This window comes from Canis lupus, chromosome 22 (genome assembly GCF_048164855.1).
Source record: "Canis lupus baileyi chromosome 22, mCanLup2.hap1, whole genome shotgun sequence".
Classification (NCBI taxonomy): domain Eukaryota; kingdom Metazoa; phylum Chordata; class Mammalia; order Carnivora; family Canidae; genus Canis; species Canis lupus.
The window spans coordinates 22,426,759-22,452,150 of NC_132859.1; the positions used below are offsets into that span (position 1 = coordinate 22,426,759).

The 25,392-nt window shown below is 38.4% G+C and overlaps 1 protein-coding gene, 1 long non-coding RNA gene and 1 other non-coding gene across 35 annotated transcripts in view; 1 reads left to right on the forward strand and 2 right to left on the reverse strand.

The window, feature by feature from the left end:
• Positions 1-8,146, forward strand: part of LOC140614014 (uncharacterized) — a 40,767-nt gene extending 32,621 nt beyond the window's left edge. For both annotated transcript variants that reach the window (XR_012014916.1, XR_012014917.1), the window contains exons 5-6: positions 403-604; positions 7,986-8,146. This is a non-coding gene — a long non-coding RNA (uncharacterized lncRNA). The remainder of the gene's footprint in view (positions 1-402; positions 605-7,985) is intronic.
• The window catches only part of TMEM108 (transmembrane protein 108), a 349,072-nt gene that overhangs the window by 183,453 nt on the left and 140,227 nt on the right, over positions 1-25,392 (reverse strand). For 8 of the 32 annotated variants that reach the window (XM_072792725.1, XM_072792733.1, XM_072792728.1 and 5 more), the window contains one exon: positions 22,815-22,921. The exons of the other annotated variants lie outside the window; for them this stretch is intronic. The gene's annotated coding sequence lies outside the window, so the exon portion shown is untranslated. The remainder of the gene's footprint in view (positions 1-22,814; positions 22,922-25,392) is intronic. 32 annotated transcript variants of the gene reach the window in all.
• LOC140614557 (U6 spliceosomal RNA) lies at positions 15,284-15,387 on the reverse strand. Its single transcript, XR_012015394.1, has one exon. It is a non-coding gene; the product is annotated as a U6 spliceosomal RNA (small nuclear RNA).

Sequence of the window (25,392 nt, forward strand, 5' to 3'; positions counted from 1 at the left end):
CTCAAAGTCATCAACACAGCTGGTAGCAGAGCCATGATTCTAGTTCAGGATTGCTTAGCCCACTGTCTTTGCATCAAACCACATTGTTCTTTTCTAAACATATACTGAATTCTTAAAAATTAGCTTTAAAAATCTAAACCTAACAAATCTCCATATCATCAGTTATTACAAAGGTTCCTAACAAATACTTTGCTTTCTTTTTTTAAAAGATTATTTTGGGGGGGAGGGGCAACAAAGAGGGGAAGAGAGAGAAGCTGACACCCTACTGAGCATGGAGCCCAACAACAAGGAGACTACAACCTGAGCCATAATCAAGGGTCAGAAGTTTAACTGACTGTGCCACCCAAGTGCCCCCAAATGAGTTTCTTTAACTGAGTTTTTTTTTTATTTTTTTTTTTAAAGATTTTATTTATTCATGACAGAGAGACAGAGACAGAGAGACAAGCAGGCTCCACGCAGGGAGCCCAACACGGGACTTGATTCCGGGTCTCCAGGATCACACCCTGGGCCGAGGGCGGCGCCAAACCACTGGGCCACCAGGGCTGCCCAACTGAGTTATTTCTGAAGATTTGTTTCTTTTGGCCCTCTATAAAGTGGTTAAAAGGTACATCTTTTCTCTTTGATTTTTATAGATTTTCTTTTTTAAACTGAAGAGCAGAAGTAACTTGAAAAAACTTTTACCTTTAAGAACAAAATTCTACCTCTTCTTTAACCCCCAACATTAGAGATTAGATCCATATATCTTTGCTTCCTTTGTCACAAGAAATAAAATATTAATTCACAAAGCAATGCTGAGCCCCTCCTAGAGCCCTGTCTCCTGATTCAGGAAAGCAGTATGTCCTTGACCAAATAACACATCAGGTAGATTCCAAACTCTCGCTGATTTTTCTATTTTTCTGCTAAGGCCAGTGACTTCTTTCTCTGAAATCACACACATATATAATGTAAACTTCCTTTCCAAAAATCCATTCATGCTTCTTTTTGTCTAATATTTCAAATTTCCTCAGCATGTTCCCACGGCATCTTTTTCTGCTTTCCAAAATATTCTTCTTCCCCATCCAGCTGGTGTTTTTACCTACTTCTTGCCATGCCGTTCAAACATGACCCTCATGTTGCCCATTTCCACCTCAATATTAATCCCCTACAGGGAATGGCCTCTTTCCTGTCTGTCCTCTGGCAATTCAAACAGGTTTGCTTCAAAACTTACTTTCACTAAAATCCTTTCCAGCTGTAATTGCTCCTTAGCCTACATCCCTTAACAATCACACACATATATATATTCCTCAGAGACATAAAAATACTAGAGTTGTAAGGAACCTCAAAGGGCAACTATTTACATTGCATCACAATACAGGAGTCCTCCTTACAACACTGAAAAATAGCCAAAAAAGAAATAAAAATTGGGGGGAGGGTTGTTTCCATCTGAAATTGAAGAAATTCATGCTAAAAAAGAAAAGGTTATAAATTATTACAAATGGTATATATGTTCTTCTTTTAATCCCAACTTTTCCTGAGAGTCTGAGTTACCATTACCAATTGGTCTAACTTAGGTCAACTAAGCAAACATCAAGGATATGTAAAAATTCCTAAAACCTGTGTTATCTCTTTAAATCTTGCTGTAAATTTAGGATGCTATTTAAATGCAAAAAAAAAATAAATGTTATAGTTCATTTTTAAAGATTTTATTTTATTTATTCATGAGAGATACAGAGTGAGAGAGAGAGAGAGAGAGAGAGAGAGAGAGGCAGAGACACAGGCAGAGGGAGAAGCAGGCTCCATGCAGAGAGCCCGATGTAGGACTCCTGGGTCTCCAGGATCACGCCCTGGGCTGCAGGTGGCGCTAAACCGCTGCACCACTGGGGCTGCCCCTATAGTTCATTTTTAATCAAGAGTAATGTTTTGGTAGAAGCATTAGCAGAAGTATTAACCTTGCCATGAGTTTACTACCTACTTGTTGCCTACATTAGTGTCAAAGTCTGTCTGGTTGAACCTTAAGATCAGAATCTGCCATCTGGTGGCAACCAACTCAAATTATAGGTAAAAATTTTGAAGGAAACATAAGAGGACACAGAGATTAACTGTCAATATTGAAAGTAAGACTAAAATTCTATGAATGACACATAACTGCTCAGAGGTATGTCTCACCTTTTTCATTACTGCTCCCCTTAGGAGACTTTGTGGACATTTTCCCAAATGTTCCCTCTGTGAAATTTTAATACCACAGGTACACTGTGCATTTGTTTATGTATACTTATATCTATATTTTATAGCAAACAAGAGGCAGTACAAGGTTTATTATCTTTATTTGATGCAGGGTTAAGGATGAATAAATTTTAAGTTAAAGGAAAATGAACAAGGGGTAGTGGAAGGGGAGGTGGGTGGGGGTGAGGGTGACTGGGTGACGGGCACTGAGAGGGGCACTGGATGGGAATGAGCACTGGGTATTATATTATATGTTGGCAAACTGAACTCCAATAAAAATATACAAAAAAAGTTAAAAAGAACAAAAAAAGTTAAAAGATAAGCTTATTAACTATCAGTTTGCCATAATTTTGTATATTTGCATATATTTTGTGTATCTTCCTTGAACTCAACGTCAATGCTGCTTGTATGATATCCAACAAAACCCAGCAAGAGAAATTAAATACTAAGGAATAGGATTTTGTTGGATAGGGTTGAGTTTTAAGGGCCATAGACCATTGTCATGACAACAATTTGAGCTGCTCTACCTTCCTCTCCCACCAAGAACCAATTTCTCTTTGGGGCAAAACTGCCCTTGTTAGGAATGTGCAGTACAAAAGATATATAGCAAAAATTATTTCAATACTTTCCCTTATGACACAAAGTAGAAGTAAATCTAAGGAGTTGTTTTAAAGCCTGTATGAACTCTGTCACAATGAATAGCATCATTATGCACTGAAGGCCCAATTTTATCTATGGATATAAAAATAGACAATAGTTTTTGTAACACTCACTTTCCTAGGTTCATTTCTCCCTATTCCATATTCCTCTTAGGCCATTACTCTGTCTCCTCTTCCACCTCTTAAATGTGGGCATTCCTGTCTAACCTGACCTTCTCCTCTTATTTTCTTGCTCTAAACTTTCTCTCTGCACAATCCTTTCAAACTCTTCCATGTTAATTACCTCTGCATTAGGTGTCTATCTATGGATACTTTCCTGAGCTTCTTGCCTCTCTGCCTGACAACTCTTCAGAGAACTCCTGCTCAAACCAAAAACTCAATGTGTCCAAAATAAATGATTAACACATATTTCAACCAACTTCTGGAATTCTCTGTCTTGGTAATGAATTTTGTCTCTCATTAAACCAGGCTGAAACTCCCATCTTGCATATCTTATTTTAGGCAACAAATCTCATTGCATTCTTCCTTTGCTATTGCAGCGGTTTTCCTAACTCTTCTTCCTATGTCCAGTGATTCTTCAATATGTCAGATCCTTGACATCCTTGGCCATAGGACATGCATGGATCTCAGCAAAATAGCCAGCTAGAAAGAGGAAGATGCTGGGACAGGGTGGGATAGGGTGGGTCTGGGGAATCTAATCTGATTGGAAAAACTGAGTTTGAGAAACTGTGCCACTTTGGCATGTCAAAACCACACAGACTTATTCAAGCATTCTGGGCACAACAATAGCAGTGTCTGAAATAATAGAGTGGTTTTACCCCCTTGGTTCATTCGTAGCAGGGCCCAAGTCCTGGTAGCCAGATAAAATAGTCTCCTACTGATCTTTTGTCTTCTCTTAGTTTCTAAAACTCAAACCTGATCCCATACTACTGTTCTTCAAATTCTTCAGTAGCTCCCTCCGCACAGGGTAATGATAAATGGTATGAGTCTTAACCAGCTAGAAGCAGGAAGTTGGGAAGGACAGCTGGCTCAGAAAGCTCCTGTTTTAAGAACCATACTAGAGGGGATGGATCACAGGACAAGGGTCTCAGACAAAAGCCGAAAACCAAGATCCCTTAAAGGTAATCTCTTCTTTTTAGTTTAGCCACTGCAGAGATTATTCTGTGTTCTCTGTGCTCAACCACAGGAACAATTCCCAGGGCAGGGCTTAATGCTTTCATGACTCTATTCCTTCCTGTTCCCACTACCTAGAACGCTGTTCTCCATTTTATCTCTTTGTTTTATCTTTGCTTATCCAAACTCTGATCGTTTTTCAGGGACTGGTTTAAAACATCATCTCTTCTGTAACCTTGATCAAGACAGCTTCATAGGATTGGAAGGACAGGAAAGTAGAAATAGCTAAACAGATGAGCTGATTTGAGGGCAAGGCTCTTGTCTGTTTTGTTCTCTATTTCCGCCAGGGTCTAGAACAGAGTCTAGCACATGGCAAACAGTAAATATTTATTGAATACATGAGTTAGTAGAAGTATATTAAGAGCAGCAAAATCAGGTTTTATGAGCTAAATAACATGTTGTATCAGTAATTTTAGTTGAATGTAGTATTGAAAATATTCATAGCCCTTTCTTGGAGGATCAAAGACAGATGATTTTGATGGGCATGTAGTGTTGATGAACAATAAACTCCTGTTGTTTTACGTTACTCAGATTTGGAAATCTTTTGTTATCATAGCATAATCTGGTATATCCTAAAACAGTAATTGGCATCAGAAGTGGAGTGTTCCTGTAACAACAAAAAGGCCTCAAATATAGGGCACTGACTTGGGGTCAGGCAGTGGTCCTATATAGAAACTCTTAGTGGAGCCTGGAAAAATGGCAGTCCAATTTGTTGTAGGAAAACTTTTTTTTATAATTGTCAGATAATTTAAGATATATATACATTATACCTGATAAGCCTGTTGCTTTAGGTGAAGGTGAAAAAATGAGATGGTATTAGCATCCTTTGCCTGCTTTTGGTTGCATCTGACAAAAGTACTATGAAAAAAAGAGATGATTTAAGAAATGGATCCTTTAGGGCAGCCCGAGTGGCTCAACGGTTTAGTGCTGCCTTCAGCCCAGGGCCTGATCCTGGAGACCTAGGATCGAGTCCCATGTCAGGCTCCCTGCATGGAGCCTGCTTCTCCCTCTGCCTGTCTCTGTCTCTCTTTGTGTGTCTCTCATGAATAAATAAATAGAATCTTAAAAAAAAAAAAAAAGGATCCTTTATAAGCAGAAATCAAAGGGACTAAGAGTCCAGAAAATCCAAGTCTTAAAATGATTAGAAGAAGCAACTTCTTTACAACCTAAACTCTAACAGAAAAAAACTGAGGAGACCTTTGAACAATGAAGGTAATTAAATCTTAGTCTCAGGGAAAGGACCAAATTAAAGGTGTGGCTTTATAACCTTTAAAAAAAAGTCACTGAATGGCTTAAGATGGTCCCTAACTGGACAAAATGGCCCAGGAAAAAGGGATTAAGGGTGTAGCTCTCCCCTAAGAAGTCCAGGGTACTTAGAATTAAGTCTAGAAAGAGAAGAAGGATTTCCTTCCCTGCCCAAATTTGGTGATGTAATTTGTTTTTCTAATGAAATGTGAGCAGGAGTGATGCTTTAGCAGCCACCACTCCATTAACAGGAAGGAATTCTCTTTCCCTCCACCACAAAACTGGCAGTGTTCCAGAGAGAGGCTATATCATTAGCCTAGGTCTCAGAGTAATGATGAGCAAGCAAAGCTACAGCCCATCCTTGTTGGCATGTAGCATGAGGAAAAAATAAACTTGTGACTGTCATCTTCTGCTATTTTGTGGTAATTTGCTACCACAGCATAAATCAAGCACTCTGACAGATATAGGGACTTTTAAAAACATTCCTCAAAACTTCAGAGGACGATTTCATAATAAAAGAGGTGAAAATTTACTCACTAAACAAAGATAGTCAACAGTGGGAGAGGTTTTGGTGAATTCAAAACCTAATTATCTTAAGGTTCTGTAGGGGACTACGCTTTGTAAAAACTGAACTCTTCTGATTTTGCTTTCTCACCCCTCACATTTTTCTGAAACAATCTGCTTGACTGTCTTGCTTATGGTACCCACCCTCCATGCTCAAATTTTATTCACAATGCTACTATTCAAAAATACATGGTCATGTCCTTCAATTAATTCTAAATGAAAAATGATTTATTGTTTTTGATCATTAATAAACTATATTGGCATATTCAGGATTTCTTTCTTTGCAAAGAACTACCAAAACCACTGTTTAATTAAAATACCAGCTCAGTCAACTATGATAAATCTTTATATATTTAGCACCAGTGGCTACAAAATGCTGTGTTGAACCCTTAGTTTAGATCCTCATATAGAAGTAACTGCCTCTAATGATACCTAGCATGAGGCAATGTTCTTCTTTGTTCACAAGAGCAACGAAGATGACACACACTATAGTCTCAGAATACTTTAAGCAGTCAGCACAGTTCCTGGCACAGAGCATTTAATCAGTTTTTCTCCCATACCCAGACTCCTCCTTGCCTCTTTATTGGAGAGATCTGGCTGATAAGACTTCCTAACATTTTAAGGTTTTAAAACAAAAATGGCAGATGGTTTCTCCACAGCAAAGCTTTTAGAGAAGCTCAGTTTTCTAGACTAGGGTGATTAGATGTCTCTTATAGGACTGGCTCCACTGTCTTAAAAGGCTTAATGAAAACAGAAGGAGAAATTATCAGGAAAAGAACACAGTAATATCCAATAAAGATTTAATTGGCTCCTCTCTCCCCCTGTTTTTGTGTCTGGTAATATTCAGGGAACTTCTACCCTTGAGATACCTCTCGAATAAAAAGGTCACTGTTCCTGAGTAAGAAAATGATGTCTCTATGGTTTAAGTTTTGCTTCTTGCCCTGATTTAATATGTCAACTCTGATTTTATTTACAAATCCTAAAGGCCCTCACCCTGGACATTAGCCCTTTGGCCCAGATGCTCTAACAACACTCTGTTGCCAAAGGTCATTCCCATGTTCTCAAAATTGTAATCTTTAAGGTTAGAGGAAAAAATAGTTTCTTCTTCATGTGATAACAAATTAAATGTGGAGATCTCTGTTGCCATGGAAATGAGATTTTTCTTGCAGTACTGGCCTTATGCTGGCAGATAAAGCCAGTACTATAATCAATCAGAAAGTAGTACTTCATTTTCCACATACCTCTTACAGATGGGATTTTGAGCAAAAGCATACAGGACCACATTTTATAGGCCCTAAATATCCATGGGTAGAAATCTCCCTTCTGAAATACCAGCATGCCCAACAAAATGCCAATCTATGCCTTCACCATGCTCTGCTGAGGAATTCACTAAAAGCTGGACCATACAGGCCAATCTTTGATTCTTATCAGTTTCCTGTCAAGAAGTTTCTTTACTTTCTTTGGTCTTATCTAATAGGTCCTTCATGTCTGAATTGCTTCATAAGAATCAACTTGAGTTTAGAATTCCTTGGACTCTGAATTTTGGTATAAGGTTAAGGGGCATAAATTACTATCTCTAGAACACTGTGTCTTCACAGAGGAACAACTTGGTAGAGAAGATCATTTAAAGCTTTTCCTAAAATAATAGATAAATGGATGATATTGTCTCTTCTCCTGTGGAGAACAGTCAGCATCCACTCCCTATAGAATTCCACATTAAAATATGGTGATCTGAGCAGGGTCTATATTTATATATGTTTCCCCTGACAGTAAAAAAGTTATCTACTATGTATAAAGATCATTTCAGAGAAAAGCAAATTGAATAAAAAAGGATAAAATGAATCCCCAATCACTCGATCAATCAAATTAAATGTCTTGATGTCATCATAGGTAGACCATCCTAGGACAAGGGCTGTGTGCACAGGTATGGGTAGCCAGAGGAAAAGGAACCAAGGCAGAGTCGATACTACATGTCACCAAACTCATTTCTTGTCCCCTGCAGATAAGTGCTAAACTGTATTTCCAAAGCACCCCTGCAGTTAAGTGAGATCATGTGATTGAGCTCTAGTTAATGGTCTGGAAACAGATCCACCTATCTCTGTTCTGCATGACCTTACATTTTCTTTCTCACTTTGCTGCCAGGTAGACAATGAGAATCCAGCAGAGGGATGCTAAATCTGAGAAGATGGAAGACTTACATTATAGAGAAATTCTAGGTCCTTAAATTACTATATCGAACAAGACCCTTCATCTCCCCTCCTGCTAACCTACATTGAATAGGATGTGAGTGATAAATTTTTATGTCAAACCTCTGAGATTCTGACTTTTTGTTAAAACTACCATTACCTTCGCTGACTAAAACAGAAAGCTAAATGGATCCTGAAATATGAGTCCTTCTGTATGTTCAACTTACCTTAAAGAGCCAAACAGTGCCTTGAACTAATCTTAAAACAGTTTTACGTTAGGATTTTGAGGTGACTCTTTGTTATTGATCCTCTGAGTTTAAGGGCCACGAAGCAATGTTTTTTTTTTTTTTTTTCAAGATTTTATTTATTTATTCATGAGAGGGGGGTGCAGAGACACAGGTAGAGGGAGAAGCATAGTACAAACTTGAAATTGATAGCCAAAAATATAAAAATTATCCCCTTGCTTCCGCAAATCCTCCATGTCTACAAAAAAAATAAAATAAACCGTCTCTAAAAGGGGAACTCATAAATGTCATTTCAGGGCAGAAAGAGAGGACAAGGCAAGGAGAAAACATCTGATCTCTTTCAGATTATTTACTCATCATTTATATGAGGAGATTATCTTCCTACTATACCACTTTTCATTTTCCAAATATGTAGTATGCAGACTTTCCTGGTTTGATGAGAAAGGTTTCCAAGAAAATTAAATGTCAAGGCTGCTTGGCTTATTGGTTTTGTTCTATATAAATTCCCTTTTTAATTCAGCTTTGAATAATAACATTCCTCAGTGTCAATGTGACAAAATAGCTTCAATCTTAATGGGCTGTGAGAATTGAGAACGGAGGTGAAGACTAGCTATGGTTATCATTTGAGCAGATTAGAAACAAAGAATTAAGTCTGAAGACAGCTTTTAATGGCTCTGAGGAAGCTAAGTGGCACGTGAGGCATCAGAATTTTAAAAAATTATTTATTCTTGCTTTTTTCCTTTTCCAGAGACTCGTGCCCTGATACATGTAAAGCTTAAAGTAAGCTAGAACACTTTCCTGAATGGATAGGAAATTGCTGGGAAAGACATGTTTTCCTTTTAGAGCTCCTTCAAAACTACTATTGAGTTGTACAGCCCTGTAAGACACAGGCCCAACATTCTTCTCCATACCTCTCAACCCTATAGTAGCTCACATGACGTCATTCTATTACAGAATTTCCAACACTGGAGGTGGGTAGTGTTGGGTGATAATGAAGATCAGGTTTGGTGTGGATCCAATATTTAGTCAAAAAAGATTTTAATTTTTTAAACCCTCTTTCACTTTACATATACAGAAATACAAAACAGAAGCTAAGAGAATAGCGCTGTGCCCAGGCTCTCAGAGATAAAACTTCAGTCTATGTAATTTGCATATGCAGGCACACAGAATCATGTAATCTCAAAATTCTTTCCTACTAGAATAAAAAAGCCTTTTTATTGTGAAACACTTAGAATAAAACAGTGCAATTCCTTCAATTACAATGTGAGAAGACAGAAAGGTTAAATGACTCACTCAAGGTCTGGTTCTCTGATATGACCTAGTGATTTAATATGACACAGAACATGCTCGCATACACATACACACACAGGAGAAATTAAATACTAATTTGCATGTTAAACCCTCAGATGTCTGGAAGGACTGTGATATTTAAAATATCATATCCTCAAAGTATGCATCATCCAGTAAAATTATTCTTAAAGACTTGAAACCTAGGATTAGAAAAAAAGCTGTTGCCAACCTTGTTGCCAAGGTTTTATCAAAAGGAAACTTGGATTGGGAAGATTATTTCCTTATATGCTCTTTCCAGGGATAACTGTACAAATCAATGGAGAACATATTTTTCCACAGATTTGTCACAATATGCTCTCAACTGATATTTCTGTTTCTACTAACAAATAGGAAAGACTAAGTTTTAAACTGCGTTTTGATCCCTAAGCCTTTTCAGAGACCCCAAGACAGTGGTTGATGCTCTGCCTTTTCAAATCACTTTACATGACATGGCTTTGCAGATGTGGTTCAGACTTAGGATAGTAATAGATTAATTATAAGTTGTATTTACAATAGGAACAGAACAGTAGGATCAATTCAAATGGCTAACCAACTCCTACCTCCAATGTTTTGAAAGTAAGATTCAGGTATGCCACAAATGGATCACAAATAGTTACCAACACTGTGAAGCAACCCTTAATAGTTCCTCATGAAGTGGACAGTGTTGGCTCTGTTGAAAATACCAAAATGAAACAAAAAAAAATGGGTTATTTTTTTTGATTTCTCAAGCTGAAAAGGATGTCAACCCTGTTCTGGAATCTGCATCCTCTCTCAGATTTAAAAGATCCTCAATTCATTTGCCAAGCATGGTAGAGGCAGCTGCTTATTATTGGGTGAAAGTTTTCCTACCAATACTCGGTTCTGCTTCCCAGTGCCATGGCCAGGAGTTAGCCTGTAGGATCTTTGGCTCCACAAATGAAAAGGGGAACATACACATGGGCAGACTGTCAAGGAAGAGCTTCCCAACTCTCCCTTCTATCTGCTCCACTTCAGGCTTAGGTGGCCAAGGAGTTGGGATTAGACCACTACATAGCTAGATAGTTCCTGCATGGTACAGGACATGAAATGGTAAACACAAACACCTCTGGAGATAGGCAGAAGTGTAGGTAGGGTAAAGGGCAGAGAGAAGTTTAGGAGTTCAGTAGAAAGTACTGGTATGTCCATTCAACGGAGGAAACAACCACTTGTAGCTGAGACCCCCAAACAGAAAGTTACTTTTCCAACCGAAGTACCTTAAAATATCCCCTATTTATTCTATAGTCAGAGCAAAGAGGTTCCTGCATTGAAAGAGGGCACAGATTAAGAATAGACAAAGCCAGAGGAACAAAGCCAAGCCAAACCTTGGTTAAGTGATAGAGAAAGCAGCTGTACAATTCTGAAGAATTTGTGGCAGGAAGCAAATTTCCTTAAAATACAGCAATGAAGATCATATTTTAAAAGACCTCTCTGGAGGTATGTAAGCAGAAACCAGGATAAATTCTGTAGACAAGAAAGAAAAACCTTATTGGTTTACTTACTATCATACAATCAAGAATATTGTATGATATTCAGAAAAGACCAGCTTAAAAAAAAATCAGTTTTTTACCTAATATCCATGTACAAATTAGTGATATATGTTCATAGTTTGAGGACTATTACAGAATGTATAAGTGGGCTTTCAAAGTTTAAGTTACAGAGAATGCAATTTGGAAGTGCAGGGAAAAATGTAATTTTTAATATTTTTAAATTAAAAAAATTAAAACGTTATCCACAAAGAATTTGGCTTTCCTTTTGAGCCCTCCCTCATCTACTATTTTTTCCCCTCATCTACTATTAGAGAAAATGTTACACTATTCGCTCTTAACCAATTTCCGTTGAACCAACTAGCTGAATTAATCAGCACTCTCCATTCCTTCTCCACTTCATACTGTTTCCTGTGGTGCACTGAGAACTCACCAGTAACAGGTTTCTTTCTGCTTTCAAGAGTCAGTTTGTGCCCCCAAATCTGTTTATGTCCATCTTATGTATTATTTTAGTTATGTAATATGATTAAATGTACTGCAAAACAGGAAAAAAGCATGAAGAGAAAGTGCTGTTTGTATGAAAACTAAACTGAATGCTTTGAATAGACTTAATTAAGGTGAGTTTCCTTTAACAAAGCTTTCAATCAGGTATCAAGGCAACTGTAAAAAAATTTAACTATAAAAAAACTAAGATTCTATACTCAAATTTCTTTGCAAGTGGCTAAAAGTTATTGACCTATTAAAGAAAATACAATTAGAAATTGTAAATGAAGCATCATAGGTGTGATTTATGCTAGAAATAAGAGGAATTCTAACTGGACAACCAATATACAAAGGAAAGGTCTTGGCCCCACATTAAAAGACTGCTGTATGAATGTACATGTACATTACAATAAAATGTTTAAGATATATACAAATGTATTTATGACTGTTTTAACCATTTTTTTAAAAAATGGTTTTACAATAAAATGTTTAAGATATATACAAATGTATTTATGACTGTTTTAACCATTTTTTTAAAAATGGTTTAAAAAAAATTGGTTCTGATCACATCTGATGTAATGCCTTCTCTGTAACTAAATTTCTGATCCAGTTTACACTTTAGTTCAATACAATAATTTAAACAGCTCCTTTAGAAAAGATTCAAACTCCCTGATAGCTTCCCCTCTTCCTATAATGGCACCAGCCCTCCCGTGTCCAATGGGGATTGGGAGTAGTCATCAGGCAAAAATGTCAGTCTTTTCATAGACAGTGCCTGGCACCTACTGGTCTGCAGTAATGCCTTTAGTTTCCTTATCACCATGTCTTTCTGGCCTCTAATGCTTAAGCACCAGGCTGGCCCCTTCTTTTACCTCCAGCAATGATCCCAGGTAGCTCTTGCCAATGCCCCTTTGTTCAGCTTTCTCTCAGCTCTGGCTGGCTGCAGACCCCAGAATGTGCTCCTGTACTACTCAGCCAGCTGCCCAATGGTCCACACCAACATCTGCTGTGATGTTTCTGCTTCTCATCTCAGCAACATTGCTGCATGACAATTGAGCTTCTCCATACTGGTTTGTAGAGCACAGTGCTCCTCCCTCCCCAGGCTCAATAAGAACACAAAGAGATTTCTGAGTCTGCAGCACTTCTCTGAAGTCTTCAGTATCCCAATACCAAAATGTAGAACTGTGGAGATGCCCCACTTGCACACATTTCTGTCTCCCTCCCTCCTTTTATTTTCCTTTCTCCCATCTTTACCCTAGCCAGGACAGAGGCAGAACTTCTTTTGTTTCTCATATCATCTCTTCCTCCTTCCTAATTCCAGTCTCCATACTATAGAAGAACCTCATGAGCTGGGCCCTCTAGGATTGTCTTCTCTATACCTACGGAGCAGATAAAATAATTTAATGGGCCTTCTCACTCCTTACTGCCTGCTTTCACACCCACTGTCGTGCCAGTCTCCTATGCTGAAGCCATAAGCCCATCTTAAGAATGATGTGCTGCAATGGGACAAGACTTAAAGGGAAGGAAGGGAAGATGTATTAGGGTGATATCTGTGAAAACATACATTTATTTGTTTTTATTTACTTACTTTTCATTCCAGAGTGAGGGTTCAAACATTCCTAACATTTTTGTTATTATTATAAAGCCTTCTCTAATTCTAGCTAAAGATTAACATCTGCCATTTTTATGAAGATGTCTGGACAGTACAGTGAAGATGCTGGTTCAAGAAAGGACAAAACTGACTTATGTGCACCTCTTACAGAAACACCATCTTATCAAGACATGTTTGGTCTGGGTACCATTACACAAGGAATATCATGCCTGGATTTCAGAAGACTTCATAGAAAGGACATCTGTATTCTGCATACCTCTAGCTGGGCCCTATGTTCCTGGGATAAGGGAAGAACGGTTTGCTGGCTGAAGCAGAAATAAATGTCTAAGGCAGTGTTTAAGGCTACAAGACTATTATAATATGGGAAGAAAATGCCTTACTGTGAACCTTCAAATCAGCAGACATAGAAACTGCAATATGAGGGGTGCCTGGGTGTCTCAGTCAGTTAATCATTTGACTTGATTTCGGCTCAGGCCATGATCTTGGGGTTATGAGATGGAGCCCTGCACTGGGCTCCACAGTGAAAAGTCTGCTTGAGATTTCTCTCCCCTCTCCCCCTACTCACTCACGCTCTAAAATAAAACTTCTTAAAAAATTAAAAAACCAAAACTGCAACATGACAATAGTTTGCCACTACCTAATGACCCTGGCATTCCTAGGATTCCCTTTTCATCGTTTGCTAATGCATAGATGTGGCCCGTGAGAATTCTACGCTGGAATCTCAGGTTGGTCTCCCTAAAGGGCAATCTCCTGAGGTCTTTTTAAAGAACTCACTGATATGTAAGAACAGAGAACTCTCCGGGAAGACTCAAATCTATGAATTTTCCAAGAGAAAAACAAATTTTAATCTTTTGTATTCTGTTTAGGACTATGGGCCCTGAAGGGAAAATCTTACCTTCCCTCCCCTCAGTGCAGTCTGGTTAATTCATCTACAGTGGGAAGGAAGGATTCTGCTTCCATTAAAATTGGAATGAAAAGCCGGCAGAAGCTATTGGACCTTGACACATTTGACGGATAAATGACAGCCTGGTAGCAGATCAAGCCAAGGTGGGGTTGCCTAGGTAAGGTGGACTCTACTAGGTGGAGTACTAGGCAAAGATTTGGGGTTTAGAGACAAAGGCTATTGCCACACGTTCATTGTGACTTAAAATATCTTTGACTCAATGCAAAAAGACTTCTGAATATTTAGATTATGTTTCAATGTTTTCAGGGCCCAAAGCATAAAAGCTGAAATTTAATTTCGGTCACTGTCAAACTACTTGTTAAGAGAACTTCCCAAGAGTGGACTCTGAACTGCTTTTATGTTGGTTAGCTGCTAAATCTCTATTCCAATGATCAGAGTCCAAGATTAATATGGTGATAATGAATAATATCTCTGACTGAAATTCGTACTTCTGGATTTGGTCTGCTCAAAGTGTAATTTTCTTATAGCAAAATCACTCCTTGAAAACCTTTTATATGTTCCACTTACATGGGCCTGAAAAGGTTTCTTTTTTTGCAATGGGGTCTTTCATAGAAAGATAATATCTGAGTCTAGGCTGTGGGAAGGGCAAATTTAGTGATGAAGTAACCCTAAACATTTGATATTTAGAAAGAATGTAGATTTTGCCCTCAAAAAGCACAGATCTAAGGAAGGAAGTTGTCAACTAGAGTGAAGTTAAACACACACACACAGTTTCCAGGTTCAGAGCAATCATAAGGAGCAATGTAGTAGCCCCTGAGTAGTTTCCTCTTTTCTTATGATAAAGAAATCTAGAGTGACAGGACACAGGTAAGGCCACTCAGGTTCTTTTCTGGAATAGGACAACTGATCACAGATGAGACTCCTCTCTACCTTTACTGACACTTGGTACCACCAACTTCCTATGATTATTTGGCTTCCTGTGTCAATAACTGAAGTTAATTTTCAAGCATATATTTAATAGATTGTCTTTATCTGAAAACAATTGGGAAAAGGTCACATTCTCTGAATAAAGAATAAATGGAGTGCTTTTTAAAAGTGTGTGTATGTGTGTTTCCCACCAGAACTGCCCAATATATCTACCATATAACAGCCTTTACTTCATATAGGATATTCATAGCACAGTCATAATGAAAGTAATTCTATGAATTTGCCTGTCATCCTTGAGCAGGGGCCATGCTAATCCCTCTTTGTCATTCCAATTTTAGCATATGTGCTGAAGTGAGCACCATAATGAAAGTAATTTAAAAAAAATCTATTTCAGGGTTTTATTTCCTTTGTTAGCCAAATGATTCTGGAAGTGCCTGATTGTCTAATTCTACGAGATCCTCATTTGTTAATGTTGTTCACGTGACACAAGTAGTTCAACAACACTTTCAACAACTTTGAATTCTAGCCTCGTAAACACTAAATGTTTAATAATTTCTGTGATAAGCAGCAGGAAAGCTAATGTTTTAAAGCAAGTTTCTAGAACTAGATTGCCCAGGGTCCAATCTTGGTTCTACCATTCCTATGCAACATGTCCTTGAGAAAATTACTGAACTCTCTGTGCCTCAGTTTCCTCATCTGTAAAAGGAAAAATGGGGATAATTGTAGCTTATAAGGCTGTTGTAATGGCTAAGTGCAAAACACTTAGAGCAGCACCTGGTACACAATAAACACTATGTAGATCTTGACTATCATTATCATCATCATCACCATCAAAAAGTCTGTAGAGTCTTTATTATTAGCAAGACTGCAGGTATGCCTAAGTTGTGGGAACTTTTGACACCAAAGTAGTAAATGAGACATTGAAGTAAATGAGGAAAGTAATAGTTCTCTATCAAGAAATTGTTATAATCAATCCATTTGTATCTCTTTTTTTTTAAGATTTTATTTATTCATAAAGTCACAGAGAGAAAGAGAGAGAGGTAGAGACACAGGCAGAGGGAGAAGCAGGCTCCATGCAGGGAGCCCGACGACGTGGGACTCCACCCTGGTTCTCCAGGATCACACCCCAGGCTGCAGGTGGCGCCAAACCGCTGTGCCACCTGGGCTGCCCTCCATTTGTATTTCTTTAAACTATTTTTTTTTAAACTATTTTCTAAATCTTGAGTCTTCATTAACAAGATAATTAGTGGCTTATGCTTGGCTTATTAAGAACATTTTTCAGAAAAAATGTAACTCACTCGAATTACATCCTAACTGTATGTAACTAAAGGGCATCTATTTAAGTTTTATGTTATTTTTCTTCATGCCCCCTTGCAGTGCTTCTCAATGTTTTCCCAGAAGAATACCTAATAGGAAAGAGCGCTAATATACACTGCCTCACCCCCTCTCCAATCCCACATTCTGGAGTCTTGAGTATAGTGGAAAGTGGCCTCTCTAGTCAGGAAATTTCCTTGAAGTCTCCTGTTCCGTCTTTAAAAAGAATGCACATTTTGCTTTATATTCTGTAATATAGCACTTGAATATACAATTTATATATCTTGAATATAAAAACTATGTCACCTTAATATAAAAATAATTTTTGATTTATCATCAATAAAACTTGATTATTTTGTCCTCAACATCCTCAAGTAAAACTGTGACTCTCTAAAAGCATATTATATGTATCTGTTTATCCTATAGCTTTGCTAACTTCTTTCACGTATCTAGTAAGTGTGGACAAATGACAATAGTGGAGGCATAGATTAACGGAAAGCCAGCTAGCACCATGACCATCTGGTAGTGAGTTATCTAGATGTCAGGAGAAAGCTTGAACCAATGGACCTCAGGCTTACAAATAAGTGAAATAGTGAAAAGAATCAACTGATAACTAGCACACCTCACAGGGCTGTCTCTTGCTAAGAACACCCACTGCTTTTAGTTGCTTTAACTTCCATCAGTTACTTAAATGAAAGAAACATGGGCTAGAGTGATAAGACGTTTAAGCATTATCTACAAGTGGACAAAACAGTATAAAGATGATTAACCATGTCCAAAACGTACAACAGATAATGAATTTGTCCAAAAACAAAACCCCCACAATTTTGCACAAATATCTGTATTTTAGAATGTGTCTACTGGAAGAAGAATGTGTCTAATGTACTGGAAATACATTAATGAATAGATGTTTATCATGTTTTGGGGACCTCTTTCTCCACAGAAACACAGACTTTGATCTTTTAAAAACTGATTTTAATATTTTGACCATTTCTTTATTGAAGAAGTAAAATGATATTTAGCTGCAAGCACACCAACAATACCTAAATTATTTATGTTTTGATGACATTTTAGAATGTTAATGTGTATCTGAATATTGGATACATTTTAAATATGTTTACAATTAAAATTTTGGTTAACTACATTTTGACTAGTTTTGGCTTAACTATACTTTAAATTATCTGTGGTCTTTCATCTCCCCATTTATACCTTGGTTAATTGAGAGCTGGGGGATCCTGGAGTCAATAGAAGGGTTTTCAATAGGCAGCATCATAGACTCTTTCAATTTTTTTTTTTTAACTAAGTAGAAATGGAACGGTAGTCTAAAGCATTTGGGTAGCTCTGATTGCCTTTTATACAACATGGTTCTGTGTATGTATAGGTGGGCAGTGTGAATATTAGTTTTTCTATTATACTCATAAACGGAACCAAATGCTTAGTTTGAAATTCTTAAAAAAAAAATCTCTGAGGAAGCACACACTACTACTCCCTACGAGTAGATGGAGAAATAACATCATCTCTTTTCGTGAAATTTTAAGGAAAATGTTATTTTAATAAAAAAAATATGGGGGTGCCTGGGTGATTTAACTGGTTAAGCATCTACCTTCAGCTCAGGTCATGGTCCCAAGGTCCTGGGACTGAGTCCAGCATTGGGCTCCCTGCTCCATGGGGAGTCTGCTTCTACCTCTAGCCCTCCCTTCTGCTAGTGCTCTCTCAAATAAATAAATAAAATCTTTTTTAAAAATATGAATACTTTGGCATATAAGTTAGCTTTCTCCCCATGTCTCCCTACTGCTAACATCAGAGGAGTATTGAAATAATGAATGCACTGTTGATAAATCCAAGAAAACAGAAGTATTAATATCTGACCCCACCGTTGTTTCTAGTACACCTTCACTGAGATGGCTTGTGGTTAATCAGCTAATCATGTCTTTTGTTCAAATCACTGTGTTTTTATTCACTGGTGTTAATCTACACAGCCATCTAGTATTTAATAGATAATTGCCTTTTCCAAGTCCCAGGAGCCTGAACAGCATCTTAGGGGGAAACTGAAATAGATATATCCTTGCTAGGTGAACAATTGACTGATAATTTTCAACTGGAATACAGATTTTGCCCCATGTGACAATGAACCTGGAATTTATATGGGAAATGATGGTTCTGATACTCTTTAAAGTGACTTCCACTTTCCTTACTAGTCCAACTGACCCAGCATCTCCAGGGGTGAGACCCACAAAGCTGTAGTTCTACATGCTCTATCTCAGGTGATTCTAACATATATTTTAGTCACTGGAGTAAAATAGTCAACAGCACATAGTCCCTCTCCTGCATAGATAATATTGTAGGATTTTGCGTATAATCAGTTTTTCTGAGGATAAAAGAAGTATATGCTTACTGCAGAAAACTTGAAAAATACAGTCATCCAAAGATAAGCCCAGAACCATATCCAGCAATAATCACAGTTAATATTCTATATAACCTGCAAATACTCCTTTTCCAAAAAGATTATATATGCAAGAAAGTTAATAGTCTTCTTTTTCACTTACCAATACATCATGAAGAATTTTTAAGTTTTTAGGACAATGCCTTTTCATCGATTTGTAAACTCTCTTTATAGTTAATGTTTTTAAAATGCTCTTCTCAGTTATTTTGAATCATCCAATGTGTACTGCATGTAAATCTGCCCAAGCCTATTCTCTCCTTGGTATTTATTCTCTCAGGAGAGTCCCAAGGGCTGTCTCTTGGGCTCCAAATGAGCAAAGCAGCTCTCACAAAGCCCCTTTATCTCCATGGAAGAATGATCTAGAGATTGTCCTCAATTCATCCCTTCAAGTCACTCTGCTCCTGCTTTTGGCCCTTTTAGGAGTGATATGAAAATATGCTATGTAAACAGAGATTGTTCTTTATAATAAGTTTGCAGTCTTTCCAGGTATTCAGTAAGATCACAGAAAAATGACTTTTAAAAGAAACAAGTGAGTCTCATGAAATTTATTTTTAGTAAGCACACCTTATAGCCTTCATATCAATGGCAGTTATGTCTTCACATTTTGTTAGGAGTATAAATGCATAAAAAAGCCTTTTCCCAAAGGATAATGTGCATTCCCCATCTATACTGCTCTGTATTTTTTTTTTCCAATATGGTACTCTGACTGGATACATTAACTATCTCCCAAGCCGACTTAAAAATACAGATGGTCCCTGACTTAGGATGGTTCAACTTGTATTTTTCTATTTTACAATGGTATGAGAGTGATGTACATTTAGTATAAATCATACTTCAAATTTTGATCTTTTCCCAGACTGTCAATATGTAGTACACTCTTGTGATGCTGGACAATGACCTGCAGCTTCCAGGCAGCCATGCGATCACTAGGGTAAACAACCAAAGCACTTTCAACCATTCCGTATCCATACAATCATTCTGGTTTTCACTTTTAGTATTCAACAAATTACATGAGATATTCAACACTTTATTATGAAGTAGGCTGTATGCTAGATAATTTTGCCCAACTATAGGCTATGTGTTTTGAGTATGTTTAAGGTAGGTTAGGCTGAGCTATGATGTTTGGCAGGTTAGGTTTATTAACTGCATTTTCAACTTACAATATTTTCAACTTCTGATGGGCTTATTAGGATCTAAACCTGCTGTGAAGATCTGTATATTTGTCATTTATAGTATTTTCCATAGAAATAATACTTATACTGTAAACAATTTAAATTAGCAAAAAAAAAAAAAAAAAAAAGACTCCCACAGGAACCCCCTAATATATCCAAGGTTGTCACACTTAGCCACAAAACCTTGTCACATTCTCAACTGTATCAGCAATGCCAAGCACAGTGCCTGATACATAGTCATTAACACTCAAAAAATATTAAAAAGTTAAAAGTCTTGACTACATCTCGCGGCCAGTAAGGCGGCAGAATAAGGACGCTCAAAAACCCAAGACTCACTAGAAGTTCAGTGTTCCTTCTATTATATCACACTGCCTCCTTCTGGCCTCTTAGGCTCCAACACAGTTCTTCATTCTCATAGGCTACTGGGTCTTCTTTGTTCAGGGATTTGCCAGTTGTTCAAGATATCAGGCTTTCTATACATGGCTCATGAGACTGCTGGGTTCAGGACTGTGTTAAATCATTGGTGTACTGCATTACCTGAAGAACTAGCCTTTAAAGGAACCAAGAAACACTTCATGGTGTCAGGTCAAATCAGGGAGAAATCCTTGTTCCCACTGCCCTTGCTATGACTTGACACTTGGTCTTTTCTGCTGAGATTAATAAAATTATTCTTGCCACACAGTAGAAAAAGGCACTAAATATAGTTCATGCAAAGACAGGCACATAAAGATGGTTTTGATGACTGTTCTATAATGTGATTTAAGAGATGAACTCTAATGCATAGAAAGGAGCATTATAAAGAGATAGTTAATAAAACTAAGCATCTCTGATTGGAAGTCACAAGATGAAACCTAGGTAAGGATAACTAGTAACAAGCAAAATCCTTGTTTAGAATAGTGACAAAACTGAAAATCAGGAACTTGAGTCTGAAACACATATCTGTCAGAGAACAAGTCCCTAGTGTGGGACAGACTGGGGCCTTTGCCAGCAGCCTGAGCTTCGGAAATCTGGCAACCAGCGCTGATGGGACTCAGAGGGAAGTAAAAAGTGAGAGTAGAGGAGGATTGAGTAGAGAGAATATTGACTGTGTCAATATTCTCCAGACTTTTTAGATCCAGCCCTTTAGGAAGGCCAAGGGCTGAAATATGCTTCCTTTCTCACAGTCTTCTAGGTTCCAGCTGCCAATCCTTTTAATCTGGTTTCTGGTGCAGAAAGGGTTGGGGATCAGAGGAAGCAGCAGGTGAGCTCCTAAATGACTGTCCCTAAGGCAGAGTTGCTGATGGCCTGGCTAGGGCAAATAGGAACAGCCTTTTCTTCCCTCATCTCTCCACGCAACCATGACAGCCATTACTATCTATAATTCTCTGCTCTCCTTATACTATCCTCCTTGATTCTTGAAGTATATGAGGAATTTGGGGGCAATTAAGCCATCATTGGTAAAGCTGGGTTAAGAAGCACTGTGCCATCCCAGGGGATCATGTGTAAGTCCTACACCTTTCCTGGCTCTAGCCTCCCACATTGTCATTTCCCTAATGACAGGAGGAAGAGATAGATAATGGCCATTTTATATGACAATTTAAGAGGATGGGCAGGAGGAAAAGGAAAGCAAGGCAAGAAGCCAGTAGCCCATTTCAGAAACAGGGTTCCCCTGCCCTCAACCTTCTGAATCTTTATTTCCCTCATGAATATTTATGTCCTTTGGCACTCTCTGGGGTGGATGGCAGCTGAAAGGCTCAAGACTGTGGCAGGTAGAAACAGAACTGACAGGCAAGCATTGCAAAGTAGGCAATAGCCATTAAATCCAAGTTCCTCGGATGCAGGATGGACTTCTGACCAAAATCTAGATGAGGTGGGAGAAAAATCCAGCCCCAGATGTTACTATAATGCCCACATTACCTTTTGGAAACCACATTCCCAGCCAACTATTTCATATGCTTCCAGAAATAAACAGACAAAATGCAGCTGGGAGTTTTGAGCTGTGCTACTCTGCAAATCATTTAACTGCATACAAATGATAGCTATTATACAGGCAGGATCCCCCAGAGAACTAATTTCTATTCCCAACTTCTCTTCTAACCTGATGAGTCAGTTAAGGTCAGCTGGTTGAGCACTGTGCTAAAGCAGCCAAGAGTTCAAAGCAGCAGCTTTGGCAGACCTGGCAATTTTGCTTCCTTCAGACCATATCTTGTGATGCTAAGGGTCTGTCTTACAAATGTGTGCTGGACCTAAGGGAGCCTAAGAGAGAGCACTAATGGCTCTAGAAGCCAGAACACACTGGAGAAAAAAGTCAGGAACAAAATATGGCTGACCCCTACTTTAGGAATCAGAGTCACTATTATGACTATATAGTAACATCATTCTTCATCTGGGTCTGCTTCTGATACCAGGTTCCTTTCTCTGCCTGTAACAGTTCCCCTTCCCTTTTAGGTGTGGTTTCTAATTCACAATAGTTAAAATAAATGAAGTTAACATCATCATCTAATCAGAGTCCATAAAGTTCTAAGTGAAGTGTAATTCTGTGATAATAGACATCTCCTCCTATCCAGAGTCTAAAGTTTTGTAGCAAGATACTAAAAACAAAAGACTTACCTTTTGTGTATTTAGTTCCAAATAAAAAGTTTGAGCTTCGGTGCTTCCCAAGTAGAGCTATTTCACAGTCTTTCTTAAGTATCATTTAGTTTATAATTCATTAAAATCTTTATTCAGTTTTCCCTTTTTTGCTGTACAATTAGCAGATACAAAATTGTTACTATGACTATGTCCAGTCCCCCCTTCACCAGCCATACCACCAGGTTCCAAGTGTGCCTGCTAGACTCCTGGCTTTTTGTTATGCTGATTCAGAAAATGGGTCCAGCACCTGGAGGCTCTCAGCCAGGTTACAGTTGTTTGAGGATCCTTCTTTGGTTGAGTGTTGGCAGGGAGACAGGAAGATAATATTGGTGAAGCTGCCATGAATGTTGAGTACTGTGAGCAATAGAGATGGCAAGACAGGATTTTACCAAGTGTTGTAATTGGTGAAAAATATACCCTCCCACCTTTGACATTATCTTGTGGGAGTAAAGATTTTAATTGCTCTCAGTACTACTTTTCTGAACAGCTGTTTCTCTGAATATGTCACTGCACAGAATCAGGACCGAATGGAGCCCCAATTATATTAAGGTTTCACTTTTTTTGTTTTTCTCTAGTATAAATAATAATATCTAACATTTATTGAACATTTTCTATGTCATTCATTTATTCAATAAATATTAACTGAACACCTACTGTATTCTAGGTACCACTGCAGGCACGAGAGAAATAACAACAAAAATAGGCCATGAAAGGTCTCTGGCTTCATGAAGCTTATTTCCAAATGAGAGTAGAGAGATAATGAACAAATAAACAAATGAGATATGAAGAGTGATAGGTAGCTACTTAATTGGAACAATTAAAGAATGCCTCTTTGAGGATGTTCAGCTGGAATTTGATGGTGTGAAGAAGCTATCATGTGAAGATCAGTGGATGAGCATTACAGAAAGCAGAAATAGCTTGTACACAAGTGCCAATATCAGCAGGTACTTGGAAGTTTAAAAAAAGATCTGTGAGTTGAATGAAAAAGGCAAAATTGTACAAAATGACATTTAAGATGGAGGCAGGGGCCAAATCACGTAGGGCTATACAAACGTGGGTGAGGAGATCAGGTTTAATTCAGTGTGACAAAATTCAGAACTCACTAGAGGTGGTAAAATACAATTTTTATTTTTAAAAGATCATACTGGCTTTTATATAGAAGATAGCTTTCCAGGGGCACCTGAGTGGCTCAGTTGGTTGAGCATCCAACTCTTGATTTCAGCTCAGGTCATGATCTCAGCATCCTGATAGGTAGCCTTACCTTGGGCTCTGTGCTCAGCAGGGAGACTGCTTCCCCTTCTCCCCCTCTGCCCCTCCTCCCCTCCCTACTCATGCTGTCTAGAATAAATAAGTCTTCAAAAAAAAAAAAATTGCTTGGGGATCCCTGGGTGGCTCAGCGGTTTGGCACCTGCCTTTGGCCCAGGGCGCGATCCTGGAGTCCCAGGACCTAGTCCCACATCAGGCTCCCAGCGTGGAGCCTGCTTCTCCCTCTGCCTGTGTCTCTGCCTCTCTCTCTATCATGAATAAATAAATAAATAAATACATTTTTAAAAAATAAAAAATAAAAAAATAGCTTACAGGGGACAGGGTGAAAGCAGGAAGGTCAGTTAGGAGGCCATTACAGGGGCTCAAGTGATAGTAAGTAGCCTTAATGTCAGACATCAATCCTTTGCGTGCATATAGTTCATTAAATCCTCAAAAAGTCCCCCACAGAGGTATATGAAATTACGCAAAGACCAGGACTTGGTATGACTGACCCAGATACTTAAGAAGTGGGCAGGACAGCTGGGCTGAGTGACTTGCAAAGAGAAGGCCAAGTCCTCAAAGTCAACAGAGATTTGAAGGCATGGCCAGGTTAGCAGTGACAGCAAGGTGTGGTCAATTGATTGGATCTACCCTGGGAGAAGCTCCATCAGTTTTTCTATAAATGGTAAGCATTCAAAGGTGGCAGCCCAAAGCAGCTAGCCCAGCCACATTCTAGTTAAAGGGATCTGGCCACAGGGTCAGGGGTAAAATATTTTTAACTTGAGCCTGGGGCAGCAGTGTTCAAACTCTTTGGGATGAGTCCTAGGGGGCTCAGGGATTTCAGGGAAATCTAGGCCTTTTCTGGGGGTCTTGATGGCAAAACAGAACAACCAGTGGAAGCCCTTTTCCCACCTACCTTCCTGAAACTTCCCTTCCCATGACAAAGACCTAAAATCTACAGATAAGGCCATGGTGCACCTTTTAGATACCTTCCCCTTTCACTGCTTCAATTTTCACAAAAACTTCAGCTTCCTGCTGAGGCCAACATTTAAATGTTAAATGAGTGACACCAACTAAATGTGAACCAAAGTTAACTACTGAGGGAGTCCATATCTACTATATTAGGTGTTGAGTAAAGTTACCATGCCCTCCAAGTCACAAAGTTGGAGTAACTGTTAGTCTGTGTCTTTTCTTTCTCTCTCCCCCTCCCTCCCTTCCTCCACTACCCTCTTTCCTTTCATACTCTCCCCTCTTTCCTTAAGCCAACAGTGAGTCAATCATGTTAGAAAAAGCTTTCTTTCAATTTAAAATTCCAGATATTTAAATGGGTCTGGAGAAATGAAGAGAGAGGGGTTGGGTAAATTCTGGGGTCTACCTTGAAATCTATTTTTGCTCACATTTAAACAATGTAAACTCTGAGTTTAAAAAATTCTCACAAAAGACAACAACCTTCAAGCACTCCAAGTAATATTTGTTCCTTCCAGCAATAAGCAAAGGATAGAAATAAAGTAGAAGAGAACACAGGCTGGCAAGCCAAAGATCAAGGCTGTACTCAATTATTTGTGAAAACTTGAGCAAAT